Consider the following 17,746-nt stretch of genomic DNA (forward strand, 5'->3'; position numbering starts at 1 on the left):
ACAGTTTGTTTGTTTGAGTTTGTAATTGATTATCATGTATTACATTTTTTAGTTAAGTATCTAATTTTGATTTTTGTGACAGACAAGAAGTTTAAACAACTCAATTGTGCGAGCTACAAATGAATTCATTTCATAGCAATATTCTTATGGCTCTCTCTTTTTAAAAGAATTTTTTTAGGGGCTGGGTCTTACTCTATCAGCCAGGTTGGAGTGCCGTGGTATAATCGTAGCTCACTGCAGCCTCAAACTCCTGGCTTAAAGTGATCCTCCTGCCTTAGCCTTCCAAGTAGATATGACCACAGGTGTGTGCCACCACACCTGGCTAATTTCTGTTTAATTCTTTGTAGAGACAGGGTCTCACTACTTTGCCCAGATTGGTCTCAAACTCCTGGCCTCAAGCAATCCTCCTGTCTTGGACTCCCAAGGTGCTAAGATTACAGGTGTGAGCCACCGTGCCTAGCCTTCATAGCTCTCTTAAATCCAAATTTCTGATTTACTAAATCTCAGAGATATGGGTCAGTTTTCAAGTATAGAAAGCCTTAAAGGTAGGGATTTCATCTCTGTATTCTTTTTATACCCAAAGCCTAACAAGGTGACTGGCACATCATAATAGGTACATAAAATGTATAATGAATGTATGTGTAAACATGGGATATAAACCTGTAATGAAACTTAAAATGGTTTTGATTTTATTTTAACATGGTTTTATTATGTCGTGATTGAAGAACGTGGTTCCTTTGATATTCTCTGTTTATTTGCAGTGGTATCAAAAAATTGTTTAAAAATAGTAATAATTGGTTTTATTGTTAATTTTATGTTAACTCCAGAAATCACCCTGTAGATTAAAAATCTGGACTTAATTCTACCTGTCCTGAGTGATCTACTTGTCTTTAGATATATCTGGATAAATCTGGTAACTAATTACTTTCATTTCCTAAATTCGAAATGAAAAAGATTCCCTGCCTTTATTTCTGGAAATATATGTATGTATTTGGGTCTCATTCAGATCTCAACCACAGTAAAAAAAGACATCCCAAGACATGAGTTATAGTTTGGATAACCACAGAATTTAAATTATGTACAATAAAATTCAAAAGACTTCTTGCATCTGTATGTTTTATGCTTAATATTTCCTTAAATGTTCTTGTATCTGTATATTTTGTAACTAATCTTTTAAGTGATTTGACTCTAATTTAGATTGTTGAGATTTCAAATAGGGCTTTTATGTTGCTTGTTTGTTTTCAACCACAGTATCCCTCCGTTAGGTCCTAAGAACTTAGACAAATGGGTGCAGGATGGTGAGCAAATATAGACTAAATACAATCTTTAGAAAACCTCTGTGTGGATCTGTCACCACCATGGCTGTTAAAAGATTCAAGTATAGTAGAAATTGTGAAGAAACTAAACAAAATGGTAAATAATTATTCTGTCATCTGGGCATTGGTATATGTTTGGAATGAGCATGTTTCTGTCTTAGTCTGCTCCAGATGCCATAATAAAATACCATTGACCAAGTGGCTTAAACAACAGAAACTTATTTTCTCACACAGCTTTAGAGGCTGGAAAGCCCAAGATTAGAGTGCCAGCGTGGTCAGTTTCTGGTGAAGCTTTACTTCTTGGCTTGGAGACAGCCACCTTCTTTCTGTGTCCGCACATGGCTGAGAGAGAGATCACTGACTTTTTCTCTTCTTACAAGGCCACCAATCCTATGTGATTAGGACCCTTCCCTGATGATCTCATTTAAAATTAATTATCTCCTAAAAGCCTTAATCAAACTATAGTCACATTAGGAGTAAGGTCTTCAACATGGAAATTCTGGGAAAATATATTTCAGTCCATAGCACTTCTTCTTTGACTAATTTCGCTTGTGAATATTATGTGGGGAAATGAATAAATACAGACTAAGAAAAAGACAAAGTCAGAATCAATTTTAGAATAAATAAAACCTCATAAGTTGCCAGTATGCTGTCGTGTGAGCCATTGTTTTTGCAGTAATATGGATCTGACAATGGCAGCTTCTGGGAAAATGTGACCTAGTAGGTGCACTTTGTTCCAGACAAAATTGTTCAAATAAATCAACAGGTATTTTCTGCAATTTTAAGTTAGTTTTATTTTTGTCTTCAAATTATCGTTTCTAGGAGATTCTACATATCTGAAAATAGCCGTCATGTTTTCCTCACTTTAATTTTCTCATCCTACATCTGAGTGAACTCGAATCCCTTCCTTCAACTTGCTGATTGCTCCCATTAATGCTGCTGCACTGTAGCACTAATACGATGCTCACTTCGGTGAGAAGCTTTCTGCATTTCTTGCTTTCATTTCCTGTTCTATTTGCTATAAACATAGTTATTTTCATTCTGTTGCTTTCAGTCACATATGGCATTTTGAAACTGTTAAATAAAGAGATTATCAATATTAGATCTATCTCAGCTGTAAAACCTACATTTATGAAGAAATATGATGTATTTAATTTCATTTCTAAAAGCCCAGCATCCTAGCCATGGTCATAAATTCACATGATTACCCTAAGCATTAGAGTTTGCATTTGGAACACTATTTAACTAAAAAAAGAATCAAACATTCATGCAAGCAAGAAAGCAGCTTTCTATTAATGACATGTACAAAGAAACTGCAAAATATAAATGAGTGTTTATATAAAACTTGACACTCAAACAAAATGGCTTCATAGTATCTCCTTTTGGGACATGAAGAATATTAATATTTTGCCAAATTCAACATTTTTCAGGAAATTAATTTCTCCTTTATACATTTATCAGGAAAATTGTGAAATAATAGTAAAAAAAGATCTATGCTATTATCAGTAACAATACAAAATACACATTGACTAACATTTTTACAATTCCTTAAAGAACTTCAATAATCTCAGTTATTTTAAATATAATATTATAATCCAGTCTGATTTCAATCCTAAGAAATTATCTACCTAATACACTTAAACAAATACGTTTTTAAAAGAGATAATTTTAATGAGGACAGAAAATAAGCTCATTTAGAAGATTCCTCTAATTAAAAGAAATGACACGTATTTGAGAAATATATAAAGACATTAACATGACATTTACTTTTTGTTATTATCTGGTAAAATTTTTGAAAATTATTTTTAAGTGAACTGGTAATACACTTGCTTCATCTGTTCCTCCAGCTCTTCTCCTAACAATTGTCAAACTTACCATGAGGAGAAAAGGAAGGCATCAAAGGGGGTTGCTTTACTGGAACTTTGACTAACTTCTCTGTGGTTATTCTGATAGTATATCCCTTAGGAATGCGGGGGAACTAAGACATGGAGATGGTATAATTGAAAACCAAACAGGAGCTAATGTCCACCACAGGGGAGATAATTAGAAAAATCATGTATTGGGCTACTGTTGTGAATGATAATCAAGTAGAGCTCTATCATTTGATTACAAGCCTCATTCAGTACAACCCACGTGTTCTTGGGCATGAAGTGATTAAGCAGTAAACACGCTGAACTGCTGCTGAGGAGGAGAGAGATGTCAGAGATAGGAGGCTTGGTAGGGAGCTGTTTATTAGTAAAGGACAGGGAGTATGGTGGTGCTGAACAGGAGAAGAAACAAGGACTAAATAGGAGAAGACAACTCAGAGAAACTCAGAGTGGATACCATGGTGTCACATCATTCCTGGCATTAAGCAATAAAATAAGCAACCAGTGTTTTATAGATTATTCTCTTGCCATTGGAAGTGATTAATAGAATTGATGGTTAAAGACTAAACTTTAAGATAAGTATAAACCTATGGTTATACTAACAACTAACTATACACATTTTCAAATGCATGCCTACTCTATTAATAAATGAGAATCTCCTTGATTGGAGTCTTCTCCTGGTTAAAATGTTTCCTAGTAAATTCTGATATACTACCAGGTTTGACAGCCCCTGGTGCAAGTAAACATAAACACCTTTGAATAATCAGCACTATCTTCTCTGAAGCAAGAATAGTTATTTGAGTAAGACATCTTGGAATAAGAGCAAACCAGGACACATAAAATATGGTCCAGAGCAAATCAAACAATAATGAAACATTTTGTTGCCTATATACTTAAATGAGTCAGAAATTGATATTAAAATCTGCTATATATTCTTTACAGCACACATAAATGTTGACAAACATTCAGGATCATGCATCTGAATGGAAGGAACCTCTTAAGGATTCTGTTACTGTTTTTGTCTAATGGAGTGTCTCTTATAATTTATTTAAGGACTTTTATAGGGTTATATTGTCCAAGGAATTTATGTAGTATGAGTTTGAGAACAAAATAAAAGACTAGAACAATCTTAAGCAAAATATCACCCATATGACAAGAATCTCTTTTAAAGTTGTTCCCGCATATTTTAAATCTTTGGCTGATATTCTGAATGTTTTATCTAATCGCTGATAGGGTAGTTTATGCTTATTTCCTTGTTTTTTCTATTTAATCCCTATACAAAATGCTCTTTTTGTGTGAGTGAACCATAATCCAGGGATCCCCAATCCCCACGGTACTGGTCCATGGCCTGTTGGAACCAGGCTGCACAGCAGGAGGTGAATGGCAAGTGAGCAAGCATCCGCCTGAGCTCCACCTCCTGTCAGGTCAGCAGCAGCATTAGATTCTCATAGGAGCGAGGGCAAACCCTATTGTGAATTGCACATGTGAGGGATCTAGGTTGCACGCTCCTTATGAGAATATAACACTCCTCCACATCCCCTCCGTCCATGGAAAAATTGTCTTCCACAAAACTGGTCCGTAGTGACAAAAAGGTTGGGAACTGCCGCCATAATCCATAGCATGCTGCCTATATGGGAAGCACATTTGGTTCTGCAGGTTTCACAACTCCTGTAGAGTAAGAACCTACATCAAAGAATCTTTCACACTCATATAATGTTCATTTTAAGAAACCTCAGGTCATTTCAAGATATATGTTTAAATGTCTTAACCAGTTAGAGGATCATGTGCACTCTTTATGGTTATCAAGAATTTTGTGAATAATTAAAAGAAAACGCGAGGCAATCTAACACTTATGCAAATGACATGGGCATAAGTAATCGTTTAAAAACTTAGCACAGATTCATGAAAATGAAACTTCCCAAAGCAATGTGATATATGGAAACATGTAAGAACATTTTTTCTTTCAAAGAGTAAGACAGTGGGGTTGGGGGTGGGCAGGTATTGTCTGGTAATTCTGACAGCACAGATCCTTTAGAATATCTAAGTTTCACTTAGCATATGCTATGAATAAATGTGTTTCAATAGGGTTAACTGTATATTTAGGTATCTCACACGGGACAGTGAAGGTGATAATTCTCTAAGTTATAGTTATTTAAGCTATATGTTCAAAAGCTGCTGTCTATGGTTGTTATATTTATTTAGTATGCTATTATAGCGTTTAAGCATAACAAGAAAGTAAAATCACAGAAAACAATAATAAGAAACAAGTTTACTCTCATGATAACAATCACAAAAAAAAGTTTACTCTCAGTATATTTTTAATCATTAAAGGCTAGATATTTTTTCCTATGACTGTTAGACTTTTCTGAGCCTAGACTTAAGTTTAGGGTATCCAATCTTCTCTCTTGACCCTGACAGAAACATCTAAAAAATATTTTGAAATACTGATCTAGACATTTACAATATTATTATATAGGTCTCATATTGAATGTTACTATTTTTAATTATCTATCTTTGATACTAGAGAAGTTTAAATTTTTCCCAAATTGTGAAGGTTTTATAAGCTAAGTCCATAAAACTCACTGATAATAGACAGATTAATAGGAAAAAAAGCATACAAACTTATTATCATGCATATGGACACAGGAGTCATACAAAATATGAAAAACTCAAAGAAAGTCAAGATGGTTAATAATTTTATACCGTCTTGAGGTTACAGGAATAATAGGAACTCCGAGGGTGGTCAATCATGTTATGATGGGGAGACAAGAGGAAAGGCTGGAGAAAAAGGTGGTTTGTTATGCAGATGAAGCCTCACAGGTATCAGCCCTTGTAGGATCTGTTTCCGTCAGACCTTTCAAAGTGTCAAGCACACAGCTAATCTTTCTTGATCTGGACGAGGAAAAGCTTCAGAGAAAGTCTGTTTGCATCTGTTGTTTACTTCACTTTATTCCCTCTGCAAATCTTCTCTACAAAAGACAGCTTTGTGGGGCTACTTCTGTTTGCAGTACCTCTGAACAGCCATCTCAAAATATGTCAAAGAAGTATATTTTGGGGTGAAATATTTTTAGTTTCCTTCAATATGCTTTTGGTTACAAATATATGTTGTACTTGAAGGATGTCTTACAAAATAATAGGTATGCTTATGGGTAGGAAAGAGATTCAGAATGTTCCTACTTCCAATCAGAGATAAAATGTATTCCAACTTCAGGCTGTAATCTATGGACCCAATCATTGATGTCTGACAAACACAGTCTTTCCAAATGATAACACCTTAACCTCTGCTTTTCATATCACACTTTCCAAGCACTGTATACAGTAAGAGTAGAAGTAAAGCAGAATTTACCTACATGTTAAACTACTGTTCTCAAAGAAGTTCTCTGGAATTATAGATGTGACAGTAAATATATTTTTGAAAACCTTAAACTTACATAAATGCTAAATAAATATAAAAGGTTATTAAACTAAGTCTCTCTACAAAATTTTCCCAATATTTGCACCAAATTACTTATTGAATTTTCATTACAAATATGGCTACCTACATGAGTCAGTGTTTTCCAGAGAAAGAGAACAAATAGGATGTCTGTACATAGAGAGAGCTCTATTTTTAAAAACTGGCTCAAACGATTTTGTGGGCTGGCAAGTTTGAAACCAGTAGGACAGTCTAGCAGTCTGGAAATTCTGGGAGTTGATGTGGCAAATTCTGAGTCCAAAGACAATCAGGAGGCAGAATCACTTCCTCTTCAAGAGGACTCAGTCTTTTCTCTTAAGGCCTTCAACGGATTGGATGAGGCCCATTCACATTATGGAGGCTAATCTACTTTATTCAAAGTCTACTTATTTAACTGTTAACCGCATCTAAAAATACCTTCACAGCAATGTCTGCAGACTGGTGTTTGACCAAACAACTGAGAACCATGGCCTAGCCAAGTGCTGGGGCTGAGAAAACAATATCCCCAAGTGAAGGCCTCACAAGCAAAAGTGAGGGCTGACCTTCTGCCCTCCTGTCTCTTAGTCCCAGTCTTCCCCAAAGCCTAGGCAGAGAAACTACAATCCTCTTCTCCAAGGCAAGCCATAGAAACCTACAAATATTACTCTAACTTTCCCTCTCCCTTTCTGTGTAAAAACCGCCCACAAATAAATTATCTGGCTTGCCTTGTTTGATTGACAATCGTAAGACTCCCATTCTAAGGAGGGCCCTGCCATATACTCAGAAGGAAGGAATACATGCTCAGGGATGCCAAGAAAAATCTAGACATGAAAACCTTGCTGGGGTGCCCCCACTGTTTTGGGGAGTGTGGGGTTTCCCTGCTCAGTCTGTTAGCTTACACCATGCTCGTTTTATCTAAGCATTTCTATACAGATGCCCATACTTGGTTGAACCTGAGCATACAAATGAACAATTTCCCTTATATCTTTGAGTCTTCATTCTGAGGACTCCCTTACATACACATTAAATACATTCGTATGCCTTTTCTCCAATTACTCTGCCTTTTGCGAGTCAATTTTTCAGTGAACCTTCAGGGAGCCAAGGGGAGTTTTCCACTTTGGCCCCTACATAAGTCAATGTATAAAATTATCATACTAAATCAATATCTTTCTCCTTCTTTTCCTGAAAATCGCACCAAAGCAACAAGAAAAAGGAACACCTTGTAGCCTCAATTTTTAGCGAAACTGGGAGGCAGATGTAATAAGCTGGCTTCATCATGCATGTGAGGGCTGCCCAAAGGAACTGAGCTGGATGGAAGCCACTGGGGGAAGAAATAAAAATAACAAAGCAAAGAATCCAAGGAGGCCCAGAAGGAGTTGTTCTCAACAGCATCAACAAAGGTGAGGGGCTCTCTCAAAAATGCACATGTTACATCCCTTGAACAGGAGAGAATACAGCCTCTGGACCAGGCTTGATCAAGAGAAACAGAAGATGTGGTATAATGTGCAACTACACAAAGACACACAAAGGAGCCATATTTGTAGGAAGTAGTCTGTCTCTGTGGCAGCAGGAGGAGAGCTTTTATGTTGTGAAGTCTGGAATGCTATCTAGGGCATTCTCACTCCCCCATTTCGTAGGAATCATCTGCAAATAGCTAGTTTAGAAAAATTCAACTTATTCCGTGATACATAATAAAAAAGAATATGGTGCAGCATCAATATATAAATACTATAAAAAATGGGGTAAAGTTTACAAAATTTACCAAAAGATGAAAAATACTTGGATTTTTCATTTTGTACTCCATACAGGACTCTTTCCATCTCACCCAAGCAAATCTAAGCTTTGTAAAGGTATACAAGGCCCTACATGATCTCATATCCTATTACTTCTTTCTCCCAAACCCTTCTGTCTCCTGTCCTTTCTTTCCAAGAACATTTCAAGCATAATCCTCCCTCACAGTCTTTTTCCTTGCTCTTCCCTCTGTGTGGAATATTCTTTCACAGATATTAATAATGGCTCACTCTCTTAGCTTCTTCAAGTTTAGACATCATCTCCTGAGAGTGATCATCACAGGTCACACTATTTAAAATTTTGAACAACATGCCAACATTTCTTCTTCTTCTTATGTGAATTTCCTTATATAGCACTGTTTAAAATCTAACATTTTATGTATTTTCACAATTTTTTATTCTATTTTATTCACCGCTGTATCCTCAGTGACTGCTACAGTGTAGACAGTCAAAATCTATGTGTTAAATGAATGAATGATTAAACAAATGAATGAATTTACACTTTTCAGGAAATATTTCCACAGAATAAAGAGCATAGTCAAGCATATCACTAAAAATTAAGAAACTGAATTAAACCATCACGTCTCTGAAGGACATTCAACAAGGACAACTGTAAAAACTCAGGGAAGAAATGGGGAAATAAGAGGGGAAATGCAGAAAGAGCTGGGGGAAGATGAGATTAAGCGGGAAGAAAATAAACATCACACAGAGAAAGATGAAATTTGAAAAAGCAGAAAATGAAAGAGACACCTCAGAAAACCCAATCAAAAGTAAATGAGATAAAAATGAGTAAAGCAAGCAAAGAGTAATGGAAATAAACTGTTTACATGGATTAGAATGAACAAAATGTGATATATCCATACAGTGAAGTAGCACTCAAGAACAAAAGTGAAAAACTACATACACAATTCAGATAGAAGAAGCCAGATATGAAGCCTCTATACTGTATGATTTCATTTATATGAAATTGTAGAAAAGGTAAAACAATAGTAAGAACAAAATAGAGTGGAAGTTGCCTGAGTCTAAGGATGGGGGCAGGTACAGGCAGCAAAGCAATGTGAGGCAGCTTTTGGAGGTCATGGAATTGTTCTATAATTTTACTGTAATGGTCATGACACAACTGCGTTATTTACCGAAACTCGAAACTGTGCACTTACATAGAAAATATACCCCCATAATATTGTCTTTTTTGTTTAAGAATTAGCAAGATTGTAAACTAGTTCAACCATTATGGAAAACAGTATGGCGATTCCTCAAGGATCTAGAATTAGATGTACCATATGACCCAGCCATCCCATTACTGGTATATACCCAAAGGATTATAAATCATGCTGCTATAAAGACACATGCACACGTATGTTTATTGCGGCACTATTCACAATAGCAAAGACTTGGAATCAACCCAAATGTCCATCAGTGACAGACTGGATTAAGAAAATGTGGCACATATACACCATGGAATACTATGCAGCCATAAAAAAGGATGAGTTTGTGTCCTTTGTAGGGACATGGATGCAGCTGGAAACCATCATTCTTAGCAAACTATCACAAGACCAGAAAACCAAACACCGCATGTTCTCACTCATAGGTGGGAACTGAACAATGAGATCACTTGGACTCAGGAAGGGGAACATCACACACCAGGGCCTATCATGGGGAGGGGGGAGAGGGGAGGGATTGCACTGGGAGTTATACCTGATGTAAATGACGAGTTGATGGGTGCTGACGAGTTGATGGGTGCAGCACACCAACATGGCACAAGTATACATATGTAACAAACCTGCACGTTATGCACATGTACCCTAGAACTTAAAGTATAATAATAATAAAAAATAAATAAAAAAAAACTTTAAAAAGAAACCAAGAAAAAAAAAAAAAAGAATTAGCAAGAAAATGATTGATTTAGAATACAGACAAAGGGTATCTAACATGCACATAATTGAAATTCTCCTGAAACTCCAGCATTTTGGGAGGCCATGGCAGGCAAATCACTTGAGCTCAGGAGTTCGAGACCAGCCTGGGTAATATGGCAAGACTCTGTCTCTACGAAAAAGTTAGCTGGGCATGGTGGCATGCACCTGCGGGAGGCTGAGGCGAGAGAATCACCTGAGCACCTCAAGGCTGAAGTGAGCCATCATCAGGCCACTGCACTCCAGCCTGGGTGACAGTGGGAGAACTTGTCTCAAAAAGAAGAAAAAAAAAAAAAAAAGGAAAAAAGGAAATTCTCTAAGAAGTAAACTGAAATACCATTTAAAGCCATAAATCTAAAACACATTTTCTGAAAGAAGGAAGTTCATTTGTGTTCGTTTATTAATTTATTAAATGAGCAGTGCCATTTACTATATACCAAGCACAGTTTTAAGCATTTTAAAGATACTTATTCCATCTCATAACAACTCTTTAAGGCAAATCCAATTGCTTTATATAGATGAGAAGACTGAAATGCAGAGAAGTTAAGTAATTTTCCCAAGTCTCAAGTAGTAAATGGTAATGCCATGTAATGGTATTGACATATTAAAAGGATACAGTATATGTCAAAATAAACTGAACACCATACTAAATAGCCAGACATATGTTTGGAAATTCGGTAGAGTTTAATTATAAAACAATCAGGGAAACATAACAAGATATTTATAAGGGGAGTAAACAAGGCTGTCTTGGATACCTACCCAGCAATATTTAATGCCAGAATATGGTAGAACAATACCTATAATAAAAATATAATAAATAATAGAATTTTTTTTAAAAAAAGGAAAGCCATCTAAAAATGTTATGGTAAGTGCAAGTGTCAGGGAAACTTAAAACATAAGTCTTTAAACATGCACAAATTCAAAATATAGTGTTCATACGAGCTTCTCTTTAAGCTGCAAAATTCAGTCAACAAAATGATGAGGGAATTTAGACTAAAATGTTGGGTGGTAAAGACAATATATTCTGATAACAAAGCAATAACCATTGGAAATTAACAAAATAAATAAATATATCTACACATCTCAATGTAGAAAAAAATTATCTTAACGAGTGAAACATTAATCAAAATTGTAAAACTTCTAAAGAAACAAAGATTTTTAAAAATACTCTGTATTTGAACATGTACGCTAAAGATAAGTAGTGTTTAAAGTAAATGTACAACCTGAAATACTTGTATGCATCTAAAAGAACAAAAGGAGGGCCGGGCACTGTGGCTCACGCCTGTAATCCCAGTACTCTGGAGGCCTAGGCGGGCGGATCACGAGGTCAGGAGATCAAGACCAGCCTGGCCAACATGGTGAAACCCCGTCTCTACTAAAAATACAAAAAATTAGCTGGGCATGGTGGTGGGCGCCTGTAATCCCAGCAACTCAAGAGGCTGAGGCAGGAGAATTGCTTGAACCCACATGGCAGATGTTGCAGTGAGCCAAGATCGCGCCATTGCATTCCAGCCTGAGCAACAAGAGCAAAACTCCGTCTCAAAAAACAAACAAACAAACAAAAAACAAAAAGAAGGAATGGATTAACTGATTCAAACAATTAGAAGTGCCAAAAAAATGGAAAGCAAACATAAGAATTAATAAAAATAGAAGTAGATTTGATGAGATTAAAATATGTAAATAGCAAAAATAATAAATAATTGCTTCTTTTAATAAAAAAGTAAGCAATAAAACATATAAATCAGTCGTTAAGCTAGTCAAAATCAGAAGACAGTATACAATAAGAAGTGATAATGTAGGAAAGATCACAGAACTAGAAAATTATTAATAAGTGCTATATTAATATTGATACTATAAAAATAAACTTGAAACCTGAATAACAAATCTTTTTTCTAAGAAAAATAATTTGCCACAACTGGTGCTGAAAAAGAAACAATTAGAAAAGGTTAATTTCTGTAAAACAGACAAGACAAAAATTAATCCTTCCAAACAGCACTAGGATAAAAAACTTCACAGGAAAATTCCAAAAATATTTAATAAATAGACCATTGAAATGCTATTAAACTGCTTCAGGTATAAAAAAGAAAACAAGTTTATAAAATGAATATGGCATTGATACTGAAGCCTGGTTAAGATTATACTTAGAAAACAAACTATGGAACAATTTCATTTTAAAACATTGATGCACAACTCCTAAATACACATTTTTTTAAATACAGCCAAACTAAACTAAAAGATAATCTTACTATGATTACTGTTTTACTATAAGAATGTGTGATTCAATGTTAGGAAATATATTAATATAAGCAGTACAAATCATCACCAGTGATTATCAAAAGCATATGAATCTAGCCTGCGCAATGTAGTGAGACCCTGTCTCTACACACAAAAATATAATAACACAAAAATTAGTGGATGTGGTGAAATATACCTGTACTCCCAGGTACTCAGGAGGCCAGGATAGGAGGATCACTTGAGCTCAGGAGGTGGAGGCCATAGTGAGCCATGATCACACCACTGTACTCCATCCTGAGTGACAAAGTAAGATCCCGTCTCAAAAAAAAAAGAAAAAAAGAAACTAATAGTAATAATAACGTGTGTGGCTGAGGTGAGACAAGTGGATGGGGAACAGGGGAAGAGAAAGATCTTTTCCTCTATAACTTACATTTCGTATATTGTATAAGGTTTCAGACATGTAAAAATGTCATGTAGTAAAATATGTACATTTTACAATATATTATAAATTTAAGTGCTTAATATACTGTGAATATCTCTCAAACTTAGCTTATTAAAGCTGTGTAGCAGAGTTGTGCTTTCATTCTATTTTTAAGTATTCAGTCAACAGTTCCAATTGTGTTTATTTCTGCATTGTTCTCACTCTAGTTTAAATTGTAGCTATCTAATCACGCAGCTGCCCAAATATTTTATATTTAGCATAAGCCCTCAATTTGAGATTCTGTGGATCAAAAGGATTTATCCAAATGTTTTAAAACACTTAGTAAGAGAAAAAAACATTAATAAATCATATTTATGTTTTAATGTCAAAAATACAACACTATTTCTTCAAGTCACCAAAGGTATAATCCTCTCATCCCTTACTCCTCCAAAAAGCAAGCAAATAAAAACATTTAATCATGGGAATTTATTGAAAAGCTCCACTCACGCCCACGCCCACTCGAGGCCCCCTCACCGTAAACAGCCTCCTGCCATTCCCTCTCTGCTGAAAGTGGAGCCGTGGAGGAGAGTAGGCCAAGTAACTTTCTTTAGATTTGATGCCTTCCCAGATGGGTGGACCATGATTGAAATGTCACCACGCTATTCATACACATTTGTTGAAACTTATGTGTTTTATATATGAAGAATATTTTTAGTTTTGACACCCTGTTGAAATTAGGACAAGATGTATCGTCTGGATCAGCACTTGCAGAATTGGGTGCGTACGTCAGCTCACAGAGGCGGTTCATCAGCAGATTCTACCTGGGAATCCATGTGGGAGCCAAATATCATGGCTTTGTGCATCAGCGATATTTGCAAACATGGAAATGTGTTTGCTAGTTGTTGTTTTTTATTTTTATTATTATTATTATTATTATTATTATTATTGTTATTATTTGAGACAGAGTCTCACTCTTTCGCCCAGGCTGGAGTGCAGTGGAGCGATCTCGGCTCACTACAAGCTCCGCCTTCCAGGTTCACGCCATTCTCCTGCCTCAACCTCTGGAGTAGCTAAGAGTACAGCCGCCCGCCACCACGCCTGGCTAATTTTTTTGTATTTCTAGTAGAGAAATTCACCGTGTTAGCGGGGATTACAGGCGTGAGCCAACGTGCCCGGCCCATGTTTGCTAGTTTTATGACATTTAAAATTGATTTTAATTTTATAATGAAAATATTAATGTTATCATTGAAGGGTGGAGGAAGGTACACAGGTACAATAAAGTTTCAGGCACACTAGAGTTTCCTTCCTAAACCTACAGACTGTCCTGCTGTCTTCCTGCTCTTTCATGACTTCCCATCGCCAAATGAAAACAAAAGTCCAAAATCTCTACCTTGGAATTTAGGAATATAGACGTATGATAGAGAGCGCTGGAATTAGAGGTGAAAGGGACTTGTTCTAATCCTGATTTAGACCCCTAACACAGGAAAGCCTGGACAAGGCATTTACATTCTTTGAATCTCAATTCATTTTACTTACTGTAAAACTTAACAACAATACCTGTTGTTAAGGGGGATACATAAATTAGTTTGTATTTTGAAACTGGCAAAGAAATTATACAAATGTCATATATAAACAAAACTACTCTCAAGATTTAATGGGATTGAAGAGATTGCTTTTGCAGCCCCACCTCCTTCTATTTTTCTATTCACATTCTGTGCAGGAGTCTCCTGGTCTATTCATCCTTCTCCTTAAACATCCCCTGGGTTCTTGTCAACCAAAGCATGCCTGCTGTTCCTTTATCTGGAATAACTTTATTCTTGTACCTAGCACCCTGCACAACTTCTCCTTCCTCAAGAGAGTTTCCATTAACAACAACAGAAAGCCTGAGTTGTAGCAGTTGTAGATTTTTTGTGATATAAATACAACTACCACAGCCAATTTTAAGCTACTAACCATTTGACAACTAGCTCGAAAACTTCAAGAATATCTAGCAATCTGCTTTCCGCAGCCAGTACGAGCAGCATCACACACACCACTGCTGCCCCAAGCTGTACCACAGTTGCCTGCCTTAAATGCTTACTATTATACTAAAGGAATAAACACATGAGTGCATGGCCACGGTGGTAACCTTTAGGCTGTCTGTATAGACCAGTTCTTAGATATTTTGGTTAAGTTCTTCTGTACTAAAAACTCATAAGCAAGAATGTACAAACTATCAGATGTCCCTCAACCTATGACCAAATTTTATCTTTTAGTATAGGTGAGAAAGAAGGAGATATATGTGGCTGTCATCATAATATGAAAGGGTATCTCTGGAAGCAATGGGCCCAAATTTGCTTCCACCATATAGCAGCAAAGTGAACTAGGATAAGTCACATTAGCTCCCAATTTCCTCAGCTCTACTAAGGCTATATAAGTGCCCAACTTAGAAGGTGTGTTCTGAGGATTGAATAAATAACTCTGTTTTGGAACTACATATGGAATACTTCATACATGTAAAAAATGTTTTCTCTATAACCTTATCCTATATGGTAACTTGTGAGTTCTCTCCTCAACCTTTTTCCCATACCTCTGCTATGGCACATCAATAAAAATTGTTATCTATTTATTTATAGGTTCATTTTCCCCACTAGAGCATAAGTCAGCCCCTGAGTTTATAGTCTAGCACATAGTAGGAATTCATACAATGTTTCACTAATATATGATGTATGTATGATAATCTTTAGACAATTTTGTAGTACAGACTCTCGTTTAAAGAATCTTTCTTTTAAACAACTCATCGTGAAATATACCAAACAAATCAGAAAAGTTTTTTAATGGTATACAGAAGGTTTCTTTTTAATATTTCCTGAATAAAATTGTGTGTCTTTTCCCTTGGGGTATAAGCCAAGTTTTACTATCTAATCTCTATCATGTTCATAGAAAATACAGATGCTCCTCAACTTAACAATGGGGTTATGTCTTCATAAACACGTGGTAAATTGAAAAGTTTGTTAATCAAAAATGTTTTTGATACATCTAAACCTACCAAACATCATAGCTTAGCCAACTTACTTTAAATGTGATCAGAACACTTACATTAGCCTACAGTTGGGCAAAAATCATTTAATACAAAGCCTATTTTATAAGAAACTGTTGATTATCTCATGTAAAAGTGTCATACCACATATCACTAGCCAGGGAAAAAATAAAAATTCAAAGTATGGTTTCTACTGAATACATATTGCTTGCACATCATCATAAAGTCTAAAAATCATGAGTTGAATGATTATAAGTAGGGACTGTCTACACTGTCAAGATTAGACGTTGTCACGAATACTTCGGGATTTCTCCCATTAAGAGATAGGGTCTATGTCCCCTTCCCTTGAATCTGAGAAACCTCTGTGAATGCTTGATCAAGAGAATATGGCAGAAGTGATTTTGTGCTAGTTTATAGGCCCAGGAACTAAGCGACTGGCAGCCTCCACTTCCCGTGTCTTCTTATTGAAACCTAGGGCTACCTAGGAAAGAGCCATCTGGTTACTGAGCTGGAGAGATCAAAGAAAGAGGCCCTGAGACACTGTGGAGAAGGAAAATGGCCCAGTTGTGCTCAAACTTCCACTTATCCCACCAAAGCACCAAGTGTCTTAGACTCTCTAGACCAGTCCAGTTATCAGCTGATTCCACCAAGTGACCTAGGTCAGTGCATTTTAGAGCTTATGGTCACTCAACTGAGCACTACTCAAATTTCTAAACCCCCAAAATTCTGAGGTATAATGAAATGTTTGCTATTTTAACACACAAAGTTATGATATAGCAATGTATAACTGGAACAATAAGTGGATGAAAATTGTTAACAAACTTGAAGATATATTTAATGTATTTTTAATTAAATTTTGACTTTCCATCCTCAAAGCAAAAGAAAACCCTTTCCTAATAAAGTGCTATTTTACTGATGTCAATTTTGATATTCTTTATGAGAATTTTGTGGCTATTCTACCTACACACAATTAGGCTAATATGTCTCGTATCCATTAATTACAGTGTTTCCTTAATGCGAAAAGAAATCAGAAATATTTTAAAATTAAGAAATGATTTCCCCAATGTTTGAATAGTTATTCATATCACTACAATGTCAAAGATTCACAATGAGCATATTTTATTAGATGACAACCACCTCAAAAATAATGACAATATTTTTTCAATTATTCTAGTCCCTTTTCATTTTTCAGCCTATAATTCCAATATTTCTGAGACTGAAGATGTGGCAGGCCTCTGGTGGCTTGACTAGGCCCCTTTAATAACTTCTGTTTGCTAAGAACGGTGATGTGACATGGGCCTGCATAGAGAAGGCCTGTTTGATATTAGCTTTCCATCTCAGTCTGGTTGTGTGACTGAGACTCTTAGCTACATTGCTTTAGACCTCCTGGCAAGAGAAAACCTGTTTAATTACCTGCCCCAGCTGTACTTACTAAGTGGAATGATTATTAAATCTGTCTCTCTATTTCACAGCTTCGGTATACAATTTAAATCTATGCCAACACGAATGGAGGTCATAGATTCTGTAGAAGTAGGCAAGACTAAAATCATCATCATGACAGGTGTCTTAAGAGCATTGTGACCTAAGGCTCAGCCAACCCTCTGTCCTCTATTATAAAAATAGGAGGTTCCTAGATGCTCTGCCAACTTTGTAACTGCACATAACGTCTCATCATTTAGCCATGTTATTGCCCACTTCATGTTCAAAGAAGGATAATAATACTTAACTTTTTCTCCTCTTTGCCTGCTGACATATCA

Source organism: Theropithecus gelada, chromosome 6, assembly GCF_003255815.1.
Source record: "Theropithecus gelada isolate Dixy chromosome 6, Tgel_1.0, whole genome shotgun sequence".
NCBI lineage: Eukaryota > Metazoa > Chordata > Mammalia > Primates > Cercopithecidae > Theropithecus > Theropithecus gelada.